The following is a 27,837-nucleotide window of genomic DNA, read 5'->3' on the forward strand; positions in this document are numbered from 1 at the left end:
GCTCGCTGGTCGGTGAGGAGTTGGATGATATTCATCATGTAATCTAATTAGTTTTGTTAGGGCTTGATCCCTAGTATCCACTATGTTCTGAGATTGATGTTGTTATGACTTTGCAATGTTTAATGCTTGTCACTTTGGCCCGGGTGCCATGATTTCAGATCTGAACCGTTTATGTTATCATCATTATATGCATGTTCTAGATCCGATCTTGCAAGTTATAGTCACCTACTACGTGTTATGATCCGACAACCCCGGAGTGACAATAGTCGGGACCACTCCTAGTGATGACCATAGTTTGAGGACTTCATGTATTCATCGTGTGTTAATACTTTGTTCTGATTCTCTATTAAAAGGAGGCCTTAATATCCCTTAGTTTCCAATTGGACCCCGCTGCCACGGGAGGGTAGGACAAAAAATGTCATGCAAGTTCTTTCCATAAGCATGTAAGACTATTTACGGAATACATGCCTACATTATATTTATGAACTGGAGCTAGTGTTGTATCGCCATAGGTTATGACTGTCACATGATGAATATCATCCAACAAATTACTGATCCAATGCCTACAAATTTATCTTATATTGTTCTTGCTAAGTTATTACTGGTATCATTACTGTTGCACTTGCTACAAAATTACTGCTATCACTGTTACCGTTGCTATTGCTATTGTTACTACTATCAAAACTATCATATTACTGTGCTACTGATCACTTTGCTGCACATAATTAATCTCCAAGTGTGACTGAATTGACAACTTAATTGCTAATACTTAAAAATATTCTTTGGCTCCCCTTGTGTCGAATCTATAAATTTGGGTTGAATACTCTACCCTCGAAAATTGTTGCGATCCCCTATACTTGTGGGTTATCAAGACCTTTTTCTGGCGCCGTTGCCGGGGAGCATAGCTATATTTGTTGAGTCACTTGGGATCATTATCAATTTATCACTATGAAGAATTTGAAGGATGCTGAGACTAAGATTTATCCCTCTAAGATGAGGGGAGGTAAGGAACTGCCATCCAGTTCTGCTTTAGATTCACCTTCTGTTATAAGTAAATTTGCAACACCACCGCATGCTATTAATCCTGATATGTCGCAAGTTATTGATGATGCTACTTCTGCTATGAATGATACTTATGTTGATGATAGTACCTTGCTTGATGATGATGTGCCACTAGGTGAATTTCTTGATGAACAAATTGCTAGAGTAAGAGAGCATGATATTGTTGAAACTGATGATGATCTTGAAACTGAAAATCTTGAAACACCTACTAGAACTAGCCTTCCTAGGTATGAATTGCCTAAGGCACTATAAGGTTATGTTATGAATGAGGAGAAAAATAGAGATATTCTTTCTTATAAGGATAGAGATGATCTAGAGAAATTACTATGCAAGTACAAAGAAATTTGTTTGAATGCTAGAATAAAATATGATCCTAAGTTTGCTACTTCACCAATCTTTATTGATGATGAGGACTATGAATTCTCTGTCGACCCAGAGTTAATTACTTTGGTTGAATCTGATCCTTTCCATGGTTATGAAACTAAAACTGTTGTGGCACATCTTACTAAGTTGAATGACATAGCCATCATTTTTACTCATGATGAGAACACTCGTTATTACTTTATTCTTAACTAGCACGTATGCCCGTGCGTTGCAACGGGAGAGATTTTTTGCGAGAAGCATCGGGAGAGATAAGTGATGTGTCCATCAAAATGGTCTCCACACAATAGTGGGGCGATACAGCAGAGAGTTGTGGTGTTCTCGCGGGTCATGTTTGGCCTGCAAGATCTTTATAGTAGTGGGGTTGGTGGGAGTGGCGGCCACTACCCAATTCGGGCATTTTTTCCTTCAGGTCTGCCTCATTGCCGAGGTTTTATGGTGACCTCCTGATTTTTTTTAAACATGTGAGCATTTTTTTTCCGAAAAAACGTTAATTTCTAGAATAAGGAAAATAAAACTTGAAATAGGAGGATTTTCTTAAATTTACAAACACTTTTTCAAAACAGGACCATTTTTAAGGCGGAGAAATGAACATTTTTTGAATTTGTGAACAATTTTTTAAAATGGAAACTTGTTTTGAACATTAAAATCAATTTTCAAAAATGTCTTTTTAATCACGAATATTTTTTTGGATTTGTAAACATTTCAACAAAATGAATTTTTTTAACGAATTTCTTTTATTTTTTAAATGAAATTTATTTTAGATATCTAGAAAAAATTTCAATTTTTTTAAAAATGCGAACATTTTTTCAATTTTGAAACAAAAATGAAATTTTAAATTTCCAATTCTTTTTTAAAGTGGGAAGAAATTTTGAAATTCCAAGATTTAACAAAAATTAGTACAAAAAACTAAATTTTGGAAAATTTACAAAATTAATGTATGGGAAAAGGGAAAAATAAATTGGAAGGGAAAAAATCAAAATAGAAAAAGAACACAGAAAAATTAGAAATGGGCCGGCCCAACATTGGGCGACCGATGGGAAGCTCCAATTATATGCCGCGTTGTGCGACAAATAAGGTTCCCTAGCTGTGTGCGCAGGATATAAATGGGTGGCTTTTCTGGGCCTTAGAGCGTGCGGCCCACGTACGAAATTCTGGACAATTTTTTTTATTTTTTAGCAGATGGACCATGAAAATTTAGTACCACCTCAGATATAAGAAAAATATTTTCGGTGGTGAACGGATGAAAAAATTGGAGAAACACACCTTACTTTATTAGTAGGTATAGAATTATTTCTGTTCTCATTAAAGGGTGATGCTAAAGCTTGGTACAATACTCTTGTTCCTGGTTGTGTGCGTAGTCCCCGGGATATGATTGATTACTTCTCTGAAAAATATTTCCCTACTCATAAGAAACAAGCTGCTTTACAGGAAATATTTAACTTTGTGCAAATTAAAGAAGAGAGTCTTCCACAAGCTTGGGGGAGGCTTTGCCAGTTACTTAATGCTTTGCCTGATTATCCTCTTAAGAAAAATGAAATACTTGATATCTTCTATAATGGACTAACTGATACTTCTAGGGATTTCCTAGATAGTTGTGCTGGTTGTGTTTTCAGGGAACGAACTGTTGGGCAAGCTGAAGAATTATTGAATAACATATTGAAAAATTATGATGAATGGACTCTTCCTGAACCACCTCCTAAATCCACTCCGAAGAAGAGGGGTATATTATATCTCAGTCCCGAGGATATGCAAGAGCCAAAGAAATCCATGAAGAAAAAAGGTATTAAAGCTGAGGATGTAAATTTTTTACCTCCTATTGAAGAAATACATGGGATTAATACACCACCACTGCCTAAGGTGGCAGAGGTAAATTCTCTTATGAAATTCAATGATGATGACAATCCTCACAATATGCACCCTAGCCAATGCATTTATGAGTTTGAAAACTATATTAGAAAACAAGACCACTTCAATGCAAATGTTATGAAACAATTGAAATACAATTCTGACATGATTGCTCGCTTGAGTGGCTTGTTATTTAGAATCTCAAATGATGTTAGAGGTGTTGGAAAGCATGCTTCTATGGTACAAACCCAGTTAGAACAAGTTGCTAAATCTCAAAGAGAGTTGCTAGATGAAATGAATAATAATATACATGACTTTGTTGTTAGAGTTGCAACTAGAGGAGGTAAAATGACTCAGGAACAACTTTATCCCGAGGGACATCCAAAAATAATTGAACATGATTCACAAAGGAGCAACACCACTGCACCTATTCACTAGTGCAGAACCGGGCAATAGCACCGATTCGTAAGGCCCTTTAGTCCCGGTTCGGTAACCGGCACTAAAGTGTGGGCACTAAAGCCCCCCCCCTTTAGTACCGGTTCAACACGAACCGGTGCTAAAGGGCAACCACGTGGCACAAGCCAGCTCTGGTGGCAGGGAGCCCTTTAGTACCGGTTGGTGACACCAACCAGTATTAAAAGGTTGGGGGGATTTGGGTTTATGATTTCTTTTTCATTTAATTTTGTGTTTTCCATTTAATTCTTTTTCGTTTGCTGGTATTTTACGATGCTACATATTGTACACGTTATGCATATATATAAATAGAATTTCTAGTAGAACCGATCATATATATATATATATATATATATCATCAAATGTCTCACAACCACCATTAATTCACACATATATACACACATGTATATATGTATACAATTAGGTAGCTATATACAATTTCTCCTAATTGGTGCCTTCGGAGACAGTGGCATTAGCCTAATTGGGGCCTTCGGAGCACGATGACAATTGGAAGTGGTTCATGGGGGCGGTAGCGGGTAAAAGTATTCTCCTTTGGGATCTATGACCTGGTCGAGCAAAAATCCTGCTATTTCCTCTTGAATTGCTTCTATGTGGTCCTCTGCTAGGAGCTGCTCCCGCACCTCTTTGAACTGTTAATAAGGAGATCAATATGCATGTGTATTAGTTGTGTGACTAGATATCGATAATGGTGTAAAAATTGTGAATAGTGTTCTGACAAACGTACCCACTCCTGTCTTTGAGATCTGCTCCTTTCGAACGCCATCATGCGAATGTTCTCGCAAACGTAGTATGCACATAGATTATTCCCCGACGCCTGCTTCGAGGCCTTTACGAGAATGGAATTTGATCAGATAATAATTAATCAAGCATGATAATTAAAGAGATGGCAGCCAGCTAGCTAGTACTACTTAATTACTTACCTTGGGTCGATACCATTTCAGATTTCGTTTCCATTGGCCTGGAGTGACGCTGATGAACTTTGCCCAAGCCTTGCCCGCCGACAAAGAAAATGAATAAATGGGTTATTAAATAGTTGTTATCAGGAAATGACGAACTAATTAAATAGGCCGAGATATAGTTAATAATGATTGAAATTACCTGTTGACTATCCCCTTCATGATGGTGTAGTCACTTGCTTTCTTAATTAGTGAGTCTAGTACTTCAACTGTTCCTTCATCAACTTTAATGATTAACAAGATCCAGTGAAATCTGCATGCACACACGTTTGCATGTCTTAATTAAGCGGGCATATGTAAGCAAAAACATGTAGCTAGCTAGTAGTGAAGGAAATATGCCCTAGAGGCAATAATAAAGTTATTATTTATTTCCTTATATCATGATAAATGTTTATTATTCATGCTAGAATTGTATTAACCGGAAACATGATACATGTGTGAATACATAGACAAACAGAGTGTCACTAGTATGCCTCTACTTGACTAGCTCGTTGATCAAAGATGGTTATGTTTCCTCGCCATAGACAAAGAGTTGTCATTTGATTAACAGGATCACATCATTAGGAGAATGATGTGATTGACTTGACCCATTCCGTTAGCATAAGCACTTGATCATTTAGTTTATTGCTATTGCTGTCTTCATGACTTATACATGTTCCTATGACTATGAGATTATGCAACTCCCGTTTACCGGAGGAACACTTTGTGTGCTACCAAACGTCACAACATAACTGGGTGATTATAAAGGTGCTCTACAGGTGTCTCCGAAGGTACTTGTTGGGTTGGCGTATTTTGAGATTAGGATTTGTCACTTCGATTGTCGGAGAGGTATCTCTGGGCCCACTCGGTAATGCACATCACTATAAGCCTTGCAAGCATTGCAAATAATGAGTTAGTTGCAGGATGATGTATTACGGAACGAGTAAAGAGACTTGCCGGTAACGAGAATGAACTAGGTATTGAGATACCGATGATCGAATCTCAGGCAAGTAACATACCGATGACAAAGGGAACAACGTATGTTGTTATGCGGTCTGACCGATCAAGATCTTCGTAGAATATGTAGGAGCCAATATGAGCATCCAGGTTCCACTATTGGTTATTGACCGAAGACCTGTCTCGGTCATGTCTACATAGTTCTCGAACCCGTAGGGTCCGCACGCTTAAAGTTTCGGTGATGATTGTATTATGAGTTTATGTGATTTGATGTACCAAAGGTAGTTCGGAGTCCCGGATGAGATCGGAGACATGACGAGGAGTCTCGAAATGGTCAAGACATAAAGATCGATATATTGGACAACTATATTCGGACATCGGAAAGGTTCCGAGTGATTCGGGTATTTTCGGGGGTACCGGGGAGTTACGGGAATACGAGGAAGAAGTAATGGGCCTCATGGGCCAAGTGGTGGAAGAGAGGAGACAGGGCGCGCGGCCCCCCTAGCCCAAACCGAATTGGACTAGGGGGCCGGTCCCCCTTTCCTTCTTCTCCTCCTTCTCCTTCTTTCTCCTTCTCCTCCTTCCTTTCCTCCTCCTAGTAGGAGTAGGAAAGGGGAGTCCTACTCCTACTAGGAGGACTCCTCCTCCTGGCGCGCCCATAGAGGGCCGGCCGGCCTCCCCCTTGCTCCTTTATATACAGGGGCAGGGGGCACCTCTAGACACACAAGTTGATCAGTTGATCTCTCCTAGCCGTGTGCAGTGCACCCTCCACCATATTCCACCTCGGTCATATCGTAGCGGTGCTTAGGCGAAGCCCTGCGTCGGTAGCATCATCATCACCATCACCATGCCGTCGTGCTAACGGAACTCTCCCGTGAAGCTCTGCTGCATCGGAGTTCGCGGGATGTCATCGAGCTGAACGTGTGCAGAACTCGGAGGTGCCGTACGTTCGGTACTTGGATCGGCCGGATCGGGAAGACGTACGACTACTTCCTCTACGTTGTGCCAACGCTTCCGTTGTTGTTCTACGAGGGTACGTAGACAATACTCTCCCCTCTCGTTGCTATGCAGCACCATGATCTTGCGTGTGCGTAGGAATTTTTTTGAAATTACTACGTTCCCCTACAGTGGCATCCGAGCCTGGTTTTATGCGTAGATGTCATATGCACGAGTAGAACACAAGTGAGTTGTGGGCGATATAAGTCATACTGCTTACCAGCATGTCACACTTTAGTTCGGCAGTATTGTTGGATGAAGCGGTCCGGACCGACATTACACGTGTGCTTACGCGAGACTGGTTCTACCGACGTGCTTTGCACACAGGTGGCTGGCGGGTGTCAGTTTCTCCAACTTTAGTTGAACCGAGTGTGGCTACGCCCGCTCCTTGCGAAGGTTAAAACAGCACCAACTTGACAAACTATTTTTGTGGTTTTGATGCCTAGGTAAGAACGGTTCTTGCTCAGCCCGTAGCAGCCACATAAAACTTGCAACTACAAAGTAGAGGACGTCTAACTTGTTTTTGTAGGGCATGTTGTGATGTGATATGGTCAAGACGTGATGAGATATAAGTTGTTGTATGAGATGATCATGTTTTGTTGAAGTTATCGGCAACTGGCAAAAGCCTTATGGTTATCTCTTTATTGCATAAGATGCAAGCGCCAAATAATTTCTTTACTTTATCGCTATGCGATAGCAATAGTTGCAAGAGCAATAGTTGGTGAGACGACCATGTGACGACACATTGATATAGATCAAGATGATGGAGATCATGGTGTCATGCTGGTGACGATGGAGATCATGACAGTACTTTGGAGATGGAGATCAAAGGCGCAAGATGATCATGGCCATATCATGTCACATATTATGATTGCATATGATGTTTATCTTTTATACATCTTATTTTGCTTAGTTCGACGGTAGCTTTATAAGATGATCTCTCACTAATTATCAAGGTATAAGTGTTCTCCCTGAGTATGCACCGTTGCGAAAGTTCTTCATGCTGAGACACCACGTGATGATCGGGTGTGATAGGCTCTACATTCAAATACAACGGGTGCAAAATAGTTGCACACGCGGAATACTCAGGTTAAACTTGACGAGCCTAGCATATAACAGATATGGCCTCGGAACACGGAGACCGAAAGGTCGAGCATGAATCATATAGTAGATATGATCAACTTAGTGATGTTCACCATTGAAACTACTCCATCTCACGTGATGATCGGACATGGTTTAGTTGATATGGATCACGTGATCACTTAGAAGATTAGAGGGATGTCTGTCTAAGTGGGAGTTCTTAAGTAATATGATTAATTGAACTTTAATTTATCATGAACTTAGTCCTGGTAGTATTAGCATATCTATGTTGTAGATCAATAGCTCACGTTTAGCTCCCCTGTTTTATTTTTGATATGTTCCTAGAGAAAATTAAGTTGAAAGATGTTAGTAGCAATGATGCAGATTGGATTCGTGATCTAAGGATTATCCTCATTGCTGCACAGAAGAATTATGTCCTTAATGCACCGCTAGATGACAGACCTATTGCAGGAGCAGATGCAGACGTTATGAACGTTTGGCTAGCTCAATATGATGACTACTTGATAGTTTAGTGCACCATGCTTAAACGGCTTAGAATTGGGACTTCAAAGACGTTTTGAACATCATGGACCATATGAGATGTTCCAGGAGTTGAAGTTAATATTTCAAGCAAATACCCGAGTTGAGAGATATGAAGTCTCCAACAAGTTCTATAGCTAAAAGATGGAGGAGAATAGCTCAAGCAGTGAGCATGTGCTCAGATTGTCTGGGTACTACAATCGCTTGGATCAAGTGGGAGTTAATCTTCCAGATAAGATAGTGATTGACAGAATTCTCTAGTCACCATCACCAAGTTAGTAGAACTTCGTGATGAACTATGATATGCAAGGAATAACAGAAACGATTCCTAAGCTCTTCGTAATGCTGAAATCAACAAAGGTAGAAATCAAGAAAAAATATCAAGTGTTGATGGTAGACAAGACCACTAGTTTCAAGAAAAGGGCAAAGGGAAGAAGCGGAACTTCAAGAAGAACGGCAAGCAAGTTGCTGCTCAAGTGAAGAAGCCCAAGTCTGGTCCTAAGCCTGAGACTAAGTGCTTCTACTGCAAAGGAACTGGTCACTGGAAGCGGAACTACCCCAAGTATTTGGCGGATAAGAAGGATGGCAAAGTGAACAAAGGTATATTTGATATACATATTATTGATGTGTATTTTACTAGTGTTCGTAGCAACCCCCCGGTATTTGATACTGGTTCAGTTGCTAAGAGTAGTAACTCGAAACAGGAGTTGCAGAATGAACAGAGACTAGTTAAGGGTGAAGTGACGATGTGTGTTGGAAGTGGTTCCAAGATTGATATGATCATCATCGCACACTCCCCATACTTTCGGGATTAGTGTTGAACCTAAATAAGTGTTATTTGGTGTTTGCATTGAGCATGAATATGATTTGATCATGTTTATTGCAATACGGTTATTCATTTAAGTAAGAGAATAAATTGTTATTCTGTTTACATATATGGTTACACACCCAATGAAAATGGTTCGTTGGATCTCGATCGTAGTGATACACATATTCATAATATTGAAACCAAAAGATGCAAAGTTAATAATGATAGTGCAACTTATTTGTGGCACTGCCGTTTAGGTCATATTGGTGTAAAGCGCATGAAGAAACTCCATGCTGATGGACTTTTGGAATCACTTGATTATGAATCAGTTGATGCTTGCGAACCATGCCTCATGGGCAAGATGACTAAGACTCCGTTCTCTAGAACAATGCAGCAAGCAACAGATTTGTTGGAAATCATGCATACTGATGTATGTGGTCCGATGAATATTGAAGCTCGCGGCGGGTATCATTATTTTCTGATCTTCACAGATGATTTGAGCAGATATGAGTATATCTACTTGATGAAACACAAGTCTGAAACATTTGAAAAGTTTAAAGAATTTCAGAGTGAAGTGGAGAATCATCGTAACAAAATAAAAGTTTCTACGATATGATCGCATAAGTAAAATATTTGAGTTACGAGTTTGGCCTTCAGTTAAAACAATGTGAAATAGTTCCACTACTCATGCCACCTGGAACACCACAGTGTAATGGTGTGTCCGAACGTCATAACCGTGCTTTATTAGATATGGTGCGATCTATGACGTCTCTTACTGATTTACCACTATCGTTTTGGGGTTATGCATTAGAGACAACTACATTCACGTTAAATAGGGCACCACTAAATCCGTTGAGACGACACCGTATGAACTATGGTTTGGCAAGAATCCTAAGCTGTCGTTTCTTAAAGTTTGAGGTTGCAATGCTTATGTGAAAAAGTTTCAACCTGATAAGCTCAAACCCAAATTGGAGAAGTTGGTCTTCATAGGATGCCCAAAAGAAAATGTTGGGTACACCTTCTATCACAGATCCGAAGGCAAGATATTCGTTGCTGAGAATGGATCCTTTCTAGAGAAGGAGTTTCTCTCGAAAGAAGTGAGTGGGAGGAAAGTAAAACTTGATGAGGTAACTGTACCTGCTCCCTTATTGGAAAGTAGTTCATCACAGAAATCTTTTCCTGTGATTACTACACCAATTAGTGAGGAAGCTAATGATGATGATCATGTAACTTCAGATCAAGTTACTACCGAACCTCGTAGGTAAACCAGAGTGAGATCCGCACCAGAGTGGTACAGTAATCCTGTTCTGGGGTCACGTTACTTGACCATGACGAGCCTACGAACTATGAGGAAGCGATGATGAGCCCAGATTCCGCGAAATGGCTTGAGGCCATGAAATCTGAGATGAGATCCATGTATGAGAACAAAGTATGGACTTTGATTGACTTGCCCATTGATCAGCGAGCCATTGATATTAAATGGATCTTCAAGAGGAAGATGGACGCTGATAGTAGTGTCACTATCTACAAAAGCTAGAATTGTCGCAAAAAAGAGTTTTCGACAAGTTCAAGGTGTTGACTACGATGAGAGTTTCTCACTCGTATCTATGCTTAAGTCTGTCGGGATCATGTTAGCAATTGCTGCATTTTATGAAATCTGGCAAGTGGATAAACAAAACTGCATTCCTTAATAGATTTATTAAAGAAGAGTTGTATATGATGCAACAAGAATGTTTTGTCAATCCTAAAGGTGCTAACAAAATATGCAAGCTCCAGCGATCCATCTATGGACTGGTGCAAGCATCTCGGAGTTGGAATATACGCTTTGATAAGTTGATCAAAGCATATAGTTTTATACAGACTTGCAGTGAAGCCTGTATTTACAAGAAAGTGAGTGGGAGCACTACAACATTTCTGATAAGTATATGTGAATGACATATTGTTGATCGGAGATAATGTAGAACTATTCTGCAAAGCATAAAGGAGTATTTGAAAGGAGTTTTTCAAAGAAACACCTCGGTGAAGCTGCTTACATATTGAGCATCAAGATATATAGAGATAGATCAAGACGCTTGATAATTTTTTCAATGAGTACATACCTTGACAAGATTTTGAAATAGTTCAAAATGGAACAGTCAAAGAAAGAGTTCTTGCCTGTGTTACAAGGTGTGAAACTGAGTAAGACTCAAAGCCCGGCCACGGCAGAAGATAGAAAGAGAATGAAAGTCATTCCCTATGCCTTGGCCATAGGTTCTATAAGGTATGCCATGCTGTGTACCAGACCTATTGTATACCCTGCCCTGAGTTTGGCAAGGGAGTATAATAGTGATCTTGGAGTAGATCACTGGACATTGGTCAAAATTATCCTTAGTGGAATAAGGATATGTTTCTTGATTATGGAGGTGACAAAAAGGTTCGTCGTAAAGGGTTACGTCGATGCAAATTTTCACACTGATCCAGATGACTCTAAATCTCAATCTGGATACATATTGAAAGTGGGAGCAATTAGCTAGAGTAGCTTCGTGCAGAGCATTGTTGACATAGAAATTTGCAAAATACTTACAGATCTGAATGTGGCAGACCCGTTGACTAACCTTCTCTCACAAGCAAAACATGATCACACCTTAGTACTCTTTGGGTGTTAATCACATAGCGATGTGAACTAGATTATTGACTCTAGTAAACCCTTTGGGTGTTGCTCACATGACGATGTGAACTATGGGTGTTAATCACATGGTGATGTGAACTATTGGTGTTAAATCACATGGCTGTGTAATCTAGATTATTGACTCTAGTGCAAGTGGGAGACTGAAGGAAATATGCCCTAGAGGCAATAATAAAGTTATTATTTATTTCCTTATATCATGATAAATGTTTATTATTCATGCTAGAATTGTATTAACTGGAAACATGATACATGTGTGAATACATAGACAAACAGAATGTCACTAGTATGCCTCTACTTGACTAGCTCGTTGATCAAAGATGGTTATGTTTCCTAGCCATAGACAAAGAGTTGTCATTTGATTAACGGGATCACATCATTAGGAGAATGATGTGATTGACTTGACCCATTCCGTTAGCATAAGCACTTGATCGTTTAGTTTCTATTGCTTTCTTCATGACTTATACATGTTCCTATGACTATGAGATTATGCAACTCCCGTTTACCGGAGGAACACTTTGTGTGCTACCAAACGTCACAACGTAACTGGGTGATTATAAAGGTGCTCTACAGGTGTCTCCGAAGGTACTTGTTGGGTTGGCGTATTTTGAGATTAGGATTTGTCACTCCGATTGTCCGAGAGGTATCTCTGGGCCCACTCGGTAATGAACATCACTATAAGCCTTGCAAGCATTGCAACTAATGAGTTAGTTGCGGGATGATGTATTAAGGAACGAGTAAAGAGACTTGCCGGTAACAATATTGAACTAGGTATTGAGATACCGACGATCGAATCTCGGGCAAGTAACATACCGATGACAAAGGGAACAACGTATGTTGTTATGCGGTCTGACCGATAAAGTTCTTCGTAGAATATGTAGGAGCCAATATGAGCATCCAGGTTCCGCTATTGGTTTTTGATTGGAGAAGTGTCTCGGTCATGTCTACATAGTTCTCGAACCCGTAGGGTCCGCACGCTTAAAGTTTCGGTGATGATTGTATTATGAGTTTATGTTATTTGATGTACCGAAGGTAGTTCGGAGTCCCGGATGAGATCGGGGACATGACGAGGAGTCTCAAAATGGTCGAGACGTAAAGATCGATATATTGGACGACTATATTCGGACATCGGAAAGGTTCCGAGTGATTCGGGTATTTTCGGGGGTACCGGGGAGTTACGGGAATACGAGGAAGAAGTAATGGGCCTCATGGGCCAAGTGGTGGAAGAGAGGAGACAGGGCACGCGGCCCCTGTCAGTGTCAAAACCGGCGGATCTCGGGTAGGGGGTCCCGAACTGTGTGTCTAGGCCGGATGGTAACAGGAGGCAGGGAACACGAAGTTTTACCCAGGTTCGGGCCCTCTTGATGGAGGTAAAACCCTACGTCCTGCTTGATTAATATTGATGATATGGGTAGTACAAGAGTAGATCTACCACGAGATCAAGGAGGCTAAACCCTAGAAGCTAGCCTACGGTATGATTGTTGTATATGGAGTTGATTGCCTACGGACTACGACCCTCCGGTTTATATAGACACCGGATAGGGTTAAGGTTACATAGAGTCAGTTACAATGGTAGGAGATCTTGAATATCCGCATCACCAAGCTTGCCTTCCACGCCAAGGAAAGTCCCATCCGGACACGGGACGAAGTCTTCAATCTTGTATCTTCATAGTCCAGGAGTCCGGCTGAAGGTATAGTCCGGCTACCCGAACACCCCCTAATCCAGGACTCCCTCAGTAGCCCCTGAACCAGGCTTCAATGACGACGAGTCTGGCGCGCAAATTGTCTTCGGCATTGCAAGGCGGGTTCCTCCTCCAAGTCCTTCATAGAAGATTGTAAACACCAAGAGTAGTGTCCGACTCTGCAAAATAAGCTTCCACATATTGCCATAGAGATAATGATATAAACACAAATCAAATCTGCTGACGTATTCCGCAGTGCGTCATCACACTACGGCCAAGTCCTTTACTCGAATCGTTTTTACTTTTCCACCTCAGCATGTTTTGCGAGGCGGTTTCCTTGGCACGTCTTGTCAAAGCAGAGATCGTGTACCCCCTTTATGGGATTCTCATCAATACGGACGTGGGTAACCCACCTGCGCCATTTATCACGGCGCTTGGGAGGCAAGCGAGTTTTACTAGGCTGGTGGGGACGCACAACCGCATCTGCCCATATAAGGGGATAAGGATCCACCTTTTTACCTACGCCTTCTTCCTCCTTTGCCTATCCATCTCCTGCGCACTCGAGCTCCAGCGCCCAAGCCCGCACTTCCCACCTCAACCTTCTCCAGCAATGTCCGGAGTGGGAGGCAAGTGGATGGTCTCCTCCGCTATGGAGGGTCAAGTCAAGAAGCTAAGGAAGGCCGGATACTTGTCTAAGGACATCGCGCACCGGCTTCCCGAAAAGGGGCAGCTTCTCCCCACCCCAAGGCCCCATGAGAGGGTAGTATTTCTTCCCCACTTCCTCCGCGGACTGGGTTTTCCATTCCACCCATTTGTCTGGGGGCTCATGTTCTACTACGGCCTGAATTTCCACGATCTGGCCCCGAACTTCATCCTCAACATCTCGGCGTTTATCGTCGTGTGCGAGGCTTTCCTCCGCGTCCGCCCTCATTTCAGCCTCTGGCTCAAGACCTTCAACGTCAAGCCCAAGGTGGTGCGCGGCAGCCAGGCGGAGTGCGGAGGCGCCATGGTGGGCAAGATGGCCAACGTCCTATGGTTCGAGGGCTCTTTTGTGGAGACCCTAAAGGGGTGGCAATCCGGGTGATTTTACATCACCGAGCCACGCGATCCGAACTGGATCGCAGGCCTTGAGTTCCGATCTGGACCCCTCACACGGCTTATGTCCTGGAAAGAGACGGGCCTGTCGTGGGGTGATGAAAAAGAGGTGACCGGATTGCAAACATGCATCCAGTCCCTGGTGAACAAGCCAATCTGGCTTGTTAATGTAATCCAGGTTATGCTCGTCCGCCGGATCCTCCCGTGCCAACAACGGGATTTTAATCTGTGGGTGTTCGACCCGGCGCAGCACTAAACCCTTAGCAGGCTCTTCGACACGACGTACGAAGATGCCTGGAAGGTGCTATTCAAGGGCGCCGAGGCTCCCGCATCCGCTTCCGAGGACCGCGGATACAGCTCGCAGCGTCACGCTAGCGAGGTAAGCTATCTTCACCTTTTACAGGATGTTAAGCTTTTTTCATAGTTTGACTCTATGCGGGATCTAAACTCCCTTACCTTTGACAGGCTTGGCGAGCGATATCCGGACCGATTAACTGTCCGGCTCCGCTGCCCGAAGACCCAGCCCTAGCTCTACTAGTGAAGCTGCTGGTTCTGGCGCCTTATGTGGTGCCAGAGAAGAAGGCCAAGAAGAAGAAGACCACGGGGACTCGAAAGAGTGCCCGCAACATGGTGGTGTCGGACTCGTCATCCGACGAGTCCGAGACGCCCTCTTCCCGTGAAAACGAGGAGGAGGAAGAAGAAAAATCTCCCCCCCAGCGGAGGGAGGAGAGAAGAGGAAGGCCGCCCCAACGGGGGAGGCCTAGGGGTCCAGGAATAGGAAGACCCCTCCGCCGGACTACTCCCCCGACGCCGAAGAGGGCGGAGAGGAGTGGCCAAACAGGGCCAAGCGTCCGGCGAAATCGTAAGTTCGGATATCAGAGTAACTCATGATGTTCCTTTGTTGCACAACTTTCCCTAATGTCGAACGTAATTATGCAGCCCGCCCCGGGCCAAATTCAACGAATCGTCGGGCGGCTCCCTGGACTCATCGGACGTGAACTCAGTTCCGCCCGCTGTCTCCCCCCGCACTGCAGACGATGCCGAAGTGGCATCGCGACAAGCTCCGGGGCAGGAGGAGGTGGTCCCGGAGGAGCCGCAAGGCAACCTCCCGGACTCCAGGAGTGAAGGGGATAAGGCCCCCCAGGGCTCCAAGTCCGGCTTTGTGCCGGACACCGCGCCGGAATCTTCCACAGTTCCGGACCGCGGTAGGCGAACTCCTTCCAAGAGGAGCAAGCCTTCTGAGCCGGCAGCCTCCGTCCAACCGCGGGTGCCGGACAATCTGCTGGAGGTGCTTGACGGCGCCTCCATCGACGAGGGGCACCATACTATTATGAGTACGGTGATCCAGAAGGTTCAGTCCGCCAAGAGCGGACTGACTGAAGCTTGCGCTAGCCTTCTAACAGGCTTCGAGGTAAGTAAAAATATGTAAAAATATTACCGCATAGACAGTAGCCCCTGATGCTCTTTTTGGCGTTCGGAAAGAAAAGCCGAATAGAGGATCTATTAAATATCGCAGGAGTCTAACAAAAAAGAGTCAATATGCGCATGCAGGCTTCGCTGCTATCCATCGCCGCACTGACTACGGAGGTGGGTGTCCTGAAGCAGGACCTTGAGCGGACCGAGCGAGAGCTCGGCCTTGCCAAGCGGCGGCTCGAGGAGAGAGAAGGTAAGAAATACCTTATTGAAAAAGTGCCTATAAAAAGGCGTGATTGTAAAAAAATAACATGATTGTATTGCTTATTGTAGGGGCCACGACTGAGGTGGCGACCCTTAAGCAGGCGCTGTCTGAGGCCGAAAAGAAAACGGCCGCGGAGCGCACCGAGCGAGATAGACTTGGGGCTCAGGTCGGCGAGGTGCAGCAAGAGCTTCAGGCTCTCATGAAAAAACATGAGAGTTTGGGGCTTGAGTCAAAGGTGCAAGCATCCGAGCTCGCGACGGCCCTTGAGACTGCCAAGTCTGCCAAGGCCGAAGCCCAAAAGGCCCTCCAAGAGTTGGAGGAGATGAGGAAGATAGCAGCGGGTAAGGCATTCTTCATGCAAAGCAGAAATATAAAAGTAAACCACCTGTTACTTACCCGAATCCGGAGCTCTCCAGGGGCATTCACAGATCTTCCCCGCAGCGTATCTGCCGCCGCCGCATTCTACCGAGCTGAAGAGGGTAGCTCGACGGAGAAGGTGTTCCGGTCTCAGTATTCTGAGGCCGGACACCCTGTGCCTTTGAGCGACCAGCTGAACCAGCTGGTCGAGCTCCACAAGGCGGCCGAACAGGCCATGAAGGGCTTCATAGTTCGGCTGTGGCCCGGAGAGGCCCTGCCTGGGAGCTATTTCGGGCTGGTGCGGCGGCTGGTGGAGGCCTGTCCGAGGCTCGAGGTCATCGAGCGCTCCGTCTGCATCAAAGGTGCCCGTCGGGCCCTTGCCCGTGCAAAGGTGCACTGGGTAAGCTGGACGGTGAGAAGCTTGTGAAGGACGGGCCGCCGCCGGGGAAGGAGCATCGCAAGCCTGAGAACTACTACAAGGATGTTCTTGCAGGTGCCCACCTTGTGGTGGATGAATGTACCAAGGATGTGATTTTTGAATGAACTCGCTCGTGTTTATCCTGTGCGCTGAAAACTTGTTCATATGTGCTAAGCAATGCTTATTGAATTTAAAATATTACTTTCTGTGCGGCCGTTTATCAAAAAATTGAGAGATGGCCAGTCGTCGGCTTCTGCTCCCATGCCACTAGTGCTGGGGTGTTCGGGATAAACCTGAGCGCTCTTTTTCCCATAGTTGGGTCCTTCGAGGGAGGCGCTCAGCACAACGAACCAGGCAATCAGACTATAATGCTTGAACACTCTCACTTAGCCATAGAACTCTATAATTTTAAATTTCGGCGAAGCCCCTAGTTCGGAAGACTGAGTTCGGGGCGCTATCCACGCCTTGGCCGGACAAAGCCAGCTCCTCGCTCGAAGCGGCATAAGTCTTTAGGGACTCGAAAAACCTCTCGAACAGCGACCGGTCTCTCGCCTCATCATGACAGTCAGTTTTAGCTTTCTCCACTGAGGTGCTTAAACTAGTTGAACTGGGGCACAATCGCAGTGGTTCTCCGAGTGCTACCTTAGCCGATAGAGCGGAACGTAAGGCACCAAAACATAGGAGCCGGGCAAACCCAACTATTGACCCAAACCATGATTCGGAGCCGATGCATATAGTGCTATAAGTTCGGGGTGCCGCACTTGTGAAAGTGTACGGACTTCTCACGCCATTATGAGGGGTACTGAAGCCCCTGGCGTGTTTGCCGTACCATGGTGTACGGGTGCAATCATGTCCTTTAATAAACATAAATGTGAAAAGAAGATAATGCAAAAAATAGACAAGAAGCTAAGCATTGTTTATAGAGAGGCTATTTATCAAAGCCGAACGATACAAATAGTGCGGTAAGCAAAAGATATTGGACTATTCAGTATGTCCTGACCAGGGGCAGGCCGCGGAATTGTATTTAAAACAGGTATACCGCTCGTAACAGAGACCACCTAGGAGTTCCATAATGCGGCATGGCTTGTCTGCCTCCCTGGATCTTGCATCGTTTGTGCGGCAGTCGAATTGCCGAACAGGTCGTCCGAAGTATGGAGTCCTGAAAGTAAGAAAAAATTAAAAAAAAGAATCCGGCAGCCCCTAGTACGTTTTAAGCCGTATTTTGGGCGTGCCATTATTGTGCCCCTTCCCCTGTGCCCATGGTATTTCAAGGGCGTAGTTATGTACGCGAGGTACTGGTTTCGCTATGTCGCGAAAGCTGGGGTTGGGGCCGCATTGCTACGCTTGCTCAGAGTGTGCCAGGCGGTCCTGCTGTGGGTTACTCCGGGCGCGCTTGGCAGTGTCTGGCTTTTTAATGGCCGGACTGGAGAATTGCCTGAGAAGGCTACTTTGTACCTCCGCTGCGAGAGCCGCCGTATGCTCCTTTGTACGGAGGGAGCGTTCGGTGTTTCCGTTGACCGTAATTACTCTTCGAGGGCCTGGCATCTTGAGCTTGAGATATGCGTAGTGCGGCACCGCATTGAACTTTGCGAATGCGGTTCGTTCGAGCAGGGCGTGATAGCCACTGCGAAACGGGACTATATCGAAGATTAACTCTTCGCTTCGGAAATTGTCCGGGGATCCGAAGACCACGTCAAGTGTTACTGAGCCTGTACAGTTGGCTTCTACACCTGGTATAACGCCTTTGAAGGTCGTTCTTGTGGGCTTAATCCTTGAAGGATCTATGCCCATTTTCCGCACTGTATCCTGATAAAGCAGGTTCAGGCTACTGCCGCCGTCCATGAGGACTCTTGTGAGATGAAATCCGTCGATGATTGGGTCGAGAACCAATGTGGCGAAGCCGCCATGACGGATGCTAGTGGGATGGTCCCTTCGATCAAAAGTGATCGGGCAGGAGGACCATGGGTTGAACTTTGGGGCGACTGGCTCCATCGCGTATACGTCCCGTAGCGCATGCTTCCGTTCCCGCTTGGGAATGTGGGTTGCGTATATCATGTTCACCGTCCGCACTTGTGGGGGAAAGCCCTTCTGTCCATTGTTGTTTGGCGGCTTGGGCTCCTCGTCGTCGCTGTGCCGCCCCTTGTCTCTGTTTTCGGCCCTTAACTTGCCTGCCTGCTTGAACACCCAAAAATCCCTGTTAGTGTGATTGGCTGGCCTTTCGGGGGTGCCATGTATCTGGCACAAGCGATCGAGTATTCGGTCCAAACTAGACGGGCCCTGAGTATTCTTTTTGAATGGCTTTTTCCGCTGACCGGATTTATAGCCTTTGAATCCGGCATTGACTGCCGTGTCTTCATTGCTGTCGCTGTTAACGCGGCGTTTTTGCTTATTCCGACGTGTCCTGCCACTTTTGTACTTGGTATCCGAATTACCAGGGTTCTTTGATAAGTTGTTACTGCGAGCTAGCCAGCTGTCTTCTCCCGCGCAAAAGCGGGTCATGAGTGTCGTGAGGGCTGCCATGGATTTCGGCTTTTCCTGTCCCAGGTGCCGGGCAAGCCACTCGTCGCGGATGTTATGCTTGAAGGCTGCTAGGGCCTCTGCGTCCGGACAGTCGACTATCTAGTTTTTCTTTGTTAGGAACCGTGTCCAGAATTTTCTGGCCGATTCCACTGGCTGCTGAATTATGTGGCTTAAGTCGTCGGCATCCGGCGGTCGCACGTAAGTGCCCTGGAAGTTGTCGAGGAATGCGGCCTCCAGGTCCTCCCAAGAACCGATTGAGTCTGCTGGCAAGCTGTTAAGCCAATGCCGGGCCGGTCCTTTAAGTTTGAGCGGGAGGTATTTGATGGTGTGTAGATCATCGCCGCGTGCCATGTGGATGTGAAGGAGATAATCCTCGATCCATACCACCGGATCTGTTGTGCCATCGTATGATTCGATGTTTACGGGTTTGAAAACCTCTGGGATTTTATGATCCATTACTTCATTCGTGAATCATAGCGGGTGTGCGGCGCCTCTGTACTGGGCTATATCACGACGCAGCTCGGAAGAGCTATGTCTGTTGTGTTTGGCCCGGCCGGATTTGTTGTATCCGGCGTGAAGATCATTGTCACATGCCGTAGGGTGCCTGCGCGATCCATAGATCGATCTTGTTTGTCTTGCCTTATCCTCCAGTATGTCTCACAGGTCGGGCGCATTTTCCCGTGCCTTAGTTGAGCGGCGTCGGGGCATGGCTTGGGTGGAGGGCCGAGAGGCCTCTCTGTCACGGCCGCGAGGTGGCCGGTCTGCCATGTCATGCGCTGGTGATGTAGGTGCTTCCTCCTCTGATCGGGGTAGCGGCCTGCGCTTCGGGTAACTCTTGGAGGGGCGTTCGAGTTCATACTCTTCGGCTGCAAGGACTTCAGTCCATCTGTCAGCTAGCAAATCTTGGGCAGCTCTAAGCTGTTGCTGCTTTTTCTTGAGGCTGCTTGCCATGGCTAAAAGCCTGCGTTTAAAACGCTCTTGTTCGGCGGGGTCTGATGGTATGACGAATTCGTCGTCATCGAGGCTTGCCTCGTCTTCGGAGGGATGCGTATAGTTATCATCCTCGACCTCTCAGTCTGCCGCTCTCTCATGAGGGTTGGCTTCTCCATCTTCCTGTGCTGAATCTTGCTGAGGTGGGTGTTCTTCGGCGCTATCCGGGGTAGTATTATCTCCCGTGCCGGAATCACCATTTTTGCTTTGGCGGGATTTAGAGCGGCCCTGCTGACGCTGACGCTTTGGCTGTTTCTTGGGGGCGTCATCCCCCACTATTCCATCACCGTCTCCATCTTTTGGAGTATCCACCATATATATGTCATATGACGAGGTGGCCTTCCAGCACCCTACAGGTGCTGGTTCCTGTTCGTCTCATACATCGTCGTCCATGCCGTCGATGTCTTCGGAGCTGAAGTCAAGCTTGTCGGTTAGATTGTCGACAGTGGCTACAAAGTGGGTGGTGGGTGGGCTTTGAGTTTCCTCATCGTCCGTATCCCACCCTCGCTGACCGTAGTCCGGCCAGGGCTCTCCTGATAAAGAGAGAGACTTAAGAGAATTCAGGATGTCGCCAAAAGGCGAATGCTGAAAGATGTCTGCGGCGGTGAACTCCATTATCGGCGCCCAATCGGATTCGATTGGCAGGGGCGCGGGGGGTTCGGAGTCCGGGGAGGAGTCCGGATCCTCGGAGTCACGGGCCGTGCAGAGTGCGGGGTTAGCGTTCGGCTCGATCGCTTTCGGGATCGCAGCCCCCGAGGTGACGTCCAACCGCTCATCCTCGGTTGGCGCAATAGGCTCCAAGTTAGGGGTCGGAACCGATGCGTGTGCGGCCTCCAGGACACTGTCCAGGTGCAGAGCTAGATCATGCCCCTCGAGATAGTGCGGCGCGCTTGGCCGTGGATCGAGCCCATCGAAGATCAAGTCTCCGCGGATGTCAGCCGTGTAGTTTAAGCTTCCAAACCTGACTTGATGGCCAGGGGCGTGGCTTTCGATCTGCTCCAGGTGGCCGAGCGAATTGGCCCGTAGAGCGAAGCCGCCGAAGACGAAGATCTGTCTGGGGAGCAAAGTCCCACCCTGGACCGCATCGTTGTTGATGATCAAAGGAGCCATCGGGCCTAAAGGCGACGACACAGAGGAACTCTCAATGAAAGCACCAATGTCGGTGCCAAAACCGGCAGATCTCGGGTAGTGGGTCCCGAACTGTGTGTTTAGGCCGGATGGTAACAGGAGGCAGGGAACACGATGTTTTACCCAGGTTCGGGCCCTCTTGATGGAGGTAAAACCCTCCGTCCTGCTTGATTAATATTGATGACATGGGTAGTACAAGAGTAGATCTACCACGAGATCAAGGAGGCTAAACCCTAGAAGCTAGCCTACCGTATGATTGTTGTATATGGAGTTGATTGCCTACGGACTACAACCCTCTGGTTTATATAGACACCGGATAGGGTTAGGGTTACATAGAGTCGGTCACAATGGTAGGAGATCTTGAATATCCGCATCGCCAAGCTTTCCTTCCACGCCAAGGAAAGTCCCATCCGGACACGGGACGAAGTCTTCAATCTTGTATCTTCATAGTCCAGGAGTCCGGCTGAAGGTATAGTCCGGCTACCCGAACACCCCCTAATCTAGGACTCCCTCAGCCCCCCTAGCCCAAACCGAATTGGACTAGGGGGCCGGTCCCCCTTTCCTTCTTCTCCTCCTTCTCCTTCCTTCTCCTTCTCCTCCTTCCTTTCCTCCTCCTAGTAGGAGTAGGAAAGGGGAATCCTACTCCTACTAGGAGGACTCCTCCTCCTGGCGCGCCCATAGAGGGCCGGTCGGCCTCCCCCCTTGCTCCTTTATATACAGGGACAAGGGGGCACCTCTAGACTTGATCAGTTGATCTCTCCCAGCCGTGTGCGGTGCCCCCCTCCACCATATTCCACCTCGGTCATATCGTAGCGGTGCTTAGGCGAAGCCTTGTGTCGGTAGCATCATCATCACCGTCACCACGCCGTCATGCTGACGGAACTCTCCTGTGAAGCTTTGCTGGATCGGAGTTCGTGGGACGTCATCGAGCTGAACGTGTGCAGAACTCGGAGGTGCCGTACGTTCGGTACTTGGATCGGCCGGATCGGGAAGACGTACGACTACTTCCTCTACGTTGTGTCAACGCTTCCGTTGTTGGTCTACGAGGGTACGTAGCCAATACTCTCCCCTCTCGTTGCTATGCATCACCATGATCTTGCGTGTGTGTAGGAATTTTTTTTGAAATTACTACGTTCCCCAACAAGTAGGCAAAAACAGAATTTGTAGTACAAGACAGTGTGACTCACTCGAAGTTGTAAGGAAGTAGTATATCTTCATTGTATTTGAGGCGCTTGAAGAACTCTAGCATGCTTTCCTCTACACTTTTTTCGTAATATGGATCTAATTTCCATGTGTATTCATTAATGGTAGTTGGGTCAACGAACCCAATGCCATAGCGTCCACCTTTTTTCATTTCATAAATCTTCATCCTGCATAATACCACAGAAAAGAATATAGTGAGGATAATTACAGGTAATGATTGATCAAAATGATCACTACAGCTAGCTTGAGACTTAAATTGCAGAAAGAAATCACTTACAGACAATAGCAACTGACGATAGATTTGTCGAGTGCGTCTTGATTGTATAACTGAAATAGTTCTTAATACTCAACGGACACAGCTTTCTCATGGTAGTAATGATCCTTCTTGACATTCACCATGAGGGACTCTCGATTGGAAATCTTGGTAATGTCCATGTACCATTGATTCAATTCATACATTCTCGTTGGTAGCTTCTTGACCACATCTGGCTCGACCAAAGGTTGGCCCCGGACATATTTCCGTTTTATTTCCTCCTCTGTAATCAGAGACATGGGCTCGATATCGAGGAGTTGTCCAACAGTGATCATGAGGCTTTTAGCCTGCTCAATATGCTCCTCGGTTATTACCACATTGCCCAGCCCGGGAACGTTAACGGTTTGCCCACAATAATATTGGGCATGCGTACTCTCATGTGTTGTTAGCACAACAAGCGGGGGGATTGATTGTGCCGCCTGTTCTCCCAGCTGGGGAACGGTTTTACCGCTCCTTTTGCCAGCTGATTTGCTCGAGCTCGAGCTCGCCTCTTTCTATAGACGTGCTCGATTTAACTTCCTGAGGTGGTGCTCATAGTCTGTGTCAATAGGCTTGGGAGCTGGTGCTCTAGCCATACGAATGAAGTGGTCAATCTTTTCCTCAGGCACTTTCTCCCTTGGCGGCGGTGGCGGTTTCGGTGCAAAATGGGCTTCCACCTCGGCCTTCGATATGGATGCTTTTCCTCCTCGGACTTGTCGTAAGGCCTCTGCGGAAGAGGCGCGAGGCTGCTTGGACCATATTGAAATCGCTTGCCTCCGCCTGTACCTCCAGTACTACCTCGACTTGTACCGCTACGCACCATAGCTGAGGTGGCTCTCTTCCGTGATTGCTGAGGTGGCGAAGATGGCTGACGTGGCTGAGTTGGAGGAGGAGGAGTGGCCTGAAACTGTGCTGCACTTGGAGGAGGAGTGGCCTGACGCTTTGCCAGACTTGGAGGAGGAGGAGTGGCCTGAAGCTGTGCCGGACTTGGAGGAGGAGTGGCCTGACGCGTTGGTGGACTTGGAGGAGCGGGAGTCTGCTGAATCGGTGGCGGACTTCGACGAGGAGTCGGATGACGCGGTGTCGGTGGCCTTCGAAAGATGATGCAATCCTTTCTCCATAGGATGATACGATGGTTGGCCTCTCCCAGTGTGTGCTCCTCGTCACCTCCAGGAATGTCAAGCTCTAGCCCCGAATATTGGTCCACCACCTCATCAACCAAGACACGAGCATAGCCCGCTGGAATCGGGTTGCAATGGAAGGTTGCCTCTGGGGGATTTGTAAAAGCAACGATGTCCGCCACTTTCATGGATATGTTCTTCATTTTGAAGTGTAGCTCGCAGTTAGTGTTCTCCATGATGTCATCCACTGGGTAGCTATCCAGCAATCCGTCGCCCGGGGCGGAACCCACGCTGCTTCTCGGCATGGATGGGATGGTGCTATCCAATGCTGGATCATCCGCTAGCTGCTGCAGCTGCTGAGACCCCCTTTGCTGGCTAAGTGAGTCGATCTGCTCCTGCTGCCGCTGGAATTTGACTGCCAAGTCCGCGTGCGCTGATTCTAGGCCTTGAAGGCGTTCATAGTCCAGCTTCCTCTGCTCCTCCTCCATCTTCCTCTTCTTCTCCTCCGCAATCTTCTTTCTCGTACGAGTTCTGTAGTCGGCGTTCTAGTCCGAAAACCCCTCATACCACGGAATAGCGCCCTTGCCTCGTGTTCTTCTCGGGTGTTCAGGATTTCCCAGGGCACGCGTAAGCTCGTCGTTCTCTCTGTTGGGCTTGAACACCCCCGATCGAGCCTCTTCTATTGCAACAAGTAGCTTATCTTCGGCTCCGTCCAGACATGCCTTCTTCGAAACTTTGCCTGTCTTCGGGTCCAACTCCCCCCATGCGCATAGAACCAAGTCCTACACCTGGGGGGCCAGCTCAATGTTTCTGGAGTGACACCTGCATCCTCCATCTCTTTCTCAGACTTATCCCACTTAGGCATTCCCACCGCATAGCCACCTGGCCCCAGCTTATGGAACTTATCCTTTTTTGCGGCATTGGCCTTGTTTATTCTCGACCGTTCCTTAGATAATTCTGAATCCTTGAATTTCACGAAATCGTCCCAATGAGCACTTTGCTTCTCTAGTGTTCCCTCGAATACTGGAGTCTTCCTTCCTCCCTTGACGTACTTGTCCCATACACGATTCTTGTGGTTTTTGAATGCAACCGCCATCTTCCTAAGAGCAGCGTCCTTGACTTTCTCCACATATGCATCTGTGAAATGATCTGGTAGGGTGAAATGTTGCATGAGCGTTTCCCAAAGCAGAAGTTTTTGTCTGTCGTCGACAAAAGTAAGTCCTAGACGTGGCTTTGCTGGCTCTCTCCATTCTTGAAGGGAGATCGGGAGTTGGTCCTTCACAAGAACCGGTGCTAAAGGTTCGCCACGAACCGGTACTAAAGAGCTCCTCCCGCCTAGCCATTGGAACCGACACTAATGGACACATTAGTGCCGTTCTGTTACAAACCGGGACTAATGTGTCGCACATTTGACCCTTTTTCTACTAGTGATTCCTTCTAAAAAGAAAAATAAAAAGAAAAATGATAGGACTTTTCACATCAATGGTAATGAGCATATGGTGCTCTTTCCCGTGTCAACCTGGTTTTTTTCCCTCTTTTCCGTTTTTGATTTTTGATTGCCATTTGAATTGCATTTGTATTTTTGAATCATCTCAGTTGGACTTAAACCTTTGGGCATACACTTGCTTTGCACCAAAATGGATCATCTCTCCCTCACACCATCATTTCCTCTCCGATTAATCCCAAAATAATCCTAGGAATATTTGTCCTAATTGAAAAATATCCATTTCTCCTTCAAAAAACCTAGTCAGCAACATATGCTTCAAAGAAACCCTCATTTTTATTGCTCCTAAAATCCTGAGAAAAATTCCAAATATTCTTTGAACCCTAGGGCACCTCCCTGAGTAAAAATATTGCATCACTTTTTGTAATATTTTTGCTGTAGAAAATCATTTCTGTTCTAGACATAATAGGCACTTTACATAGCAAGAATATTTTTCCTTGATCCAATGAGGCTGATTTTTCTTGAGCTTCATTACCTCCCTAAGAGATTGCTAAACCCCAAAGCTCAGCCCTCAACTCTTATTGGATCCCTCATAGTTAACTTCACAAGTTACTGTCCAAAAACTTACCACGAGGTAAACCACGCACACACAGCTCCTGGGTTCAACTCAAAGTGTTGGAACCACTCAAACCACTAAGGACTACCAGCCAGACACCAAGTTTAAGATTAGCACGGCCTGATGTCATAGTTCATGCGGTGACCATGTCGTCCAGGTGTGCTAGCATGCGGCCGACGCGCTCTGCGACGCGCCCGAGCCTCTGTTGAGCTCGTGCTCGCTTCCCCCGACCACCGTGCCTTGCCAAACGTAGCCACAATCATCGTCCCGACCCCCTTAACTCCTCGCCGGCGCTCGCCGATGCCGGAGCTCGCCGCAGCGAGCACGGGCACGACCCAGCCAAGCCAACAGTGCGTTGTGCCACTGTGCTCGTCACCATCCTCGCTCCCGTGCTTGTCTCCGCCCTCCTTCTCCCCCTCTCGCTGATGTCGTTCGTCGCCGGGCGCCGTGTCCAGAAGCTCTCCGGCGGAGCCCGATCCCCTCTCCTTGCTTGCCTATAAATACAACCACTCCCAGCCTCCTTGAGCATCACCACTCACTCCCACAACCTCCATAAGCCCATAGTTAATCTGCAGCCCGGCCGGGCAGGCCTCTGGCCGCCGCCCCAACCCGAGCTCGCCGATGACTCCTGATAGCTCCTCCCCCTCAATCCAAGGCCTCCCGAGCTCGGTCCACTTCTCAGGCGGTTTGCTGGTGGGTCACTGGTGCCGTCCGACCCCATTGGAGCCCTTGGTGCAGCCCCACGACACAGTCGTCTCCATCTCCGGCAACCTCTGCTTCTTGCCGCCGCTGGAGAGGCCAGTTCCGACCCCGTCCGACCACCCCTAGCCAAACTACAGGTACGGGCAGGTGCACCTCGACCCCCTCTTGAGTTCTATCCCTCTAGATCTGGCCGCCGACCTCTCCTCGCCGGAGAAACGCCGACGCATCGCCGCCCGCCTCTGTTTCTCTCCCTCTCCCCCCTAAACCTGAGAGTGGTGGCCCACTGTCAGCCACCCAGCCCTGCGACCAAAGTGGTACGCGCTGGCGTGGCGCTGACGTCACCCCTGGTCATTTTATTTAAATTCCAAAATTTTCAAAACCTTCAAATAGCCACAACTTTTAAACCTTAAGTCCAAATGAAGTGATTCTTTTTGCATTGTGTTCTTACTGAAAAGATCTAGCAGCCCACCAAAAATGAGATTTTTCTCTGCTGTCTAGATTTTCTGGTGATTTTAAGGTTGATTCTTGATATTTTCTTTCTCTGTTTTTAATTAATTTCAGAAGGTGAAGCTTGTCTTGAGGATCACCAGGAGGAGTGTGAACCTCATCTGCACTAAGGCAAGCCACGACACCATTTTCATGGTGCCAGCTCAACATTTGTGATTTTTCCAACTTGAACAATGATTTATTTCATGCATTTAAATCATTTAAATAAACATTTATTTCTGTTGAACACTTTCTTTGCTTGGGATACTTAGTTTACAGTAGTTTGAGACGTAGAAGTAATATTTGGGTATGTGATAATAAAATGATTATGAAATGACTAGCTTGTTATTATTTTCTTA

This window comes from Triticum urartu, chromosome 4A (assembly GCF_056163025.1).
Source record: "Triticum urartu cultivar PI428250 chromosome 4A, HENAU_Tu73, whole genome shotgun sequence".
Taxonomy (NCBI): domain Eukaryota; kingdom Viridiplantae; phylum Streptophyta; class Magnoliopsida; order Poales; family Poaceae; genus Triticum; species Triticum urartu.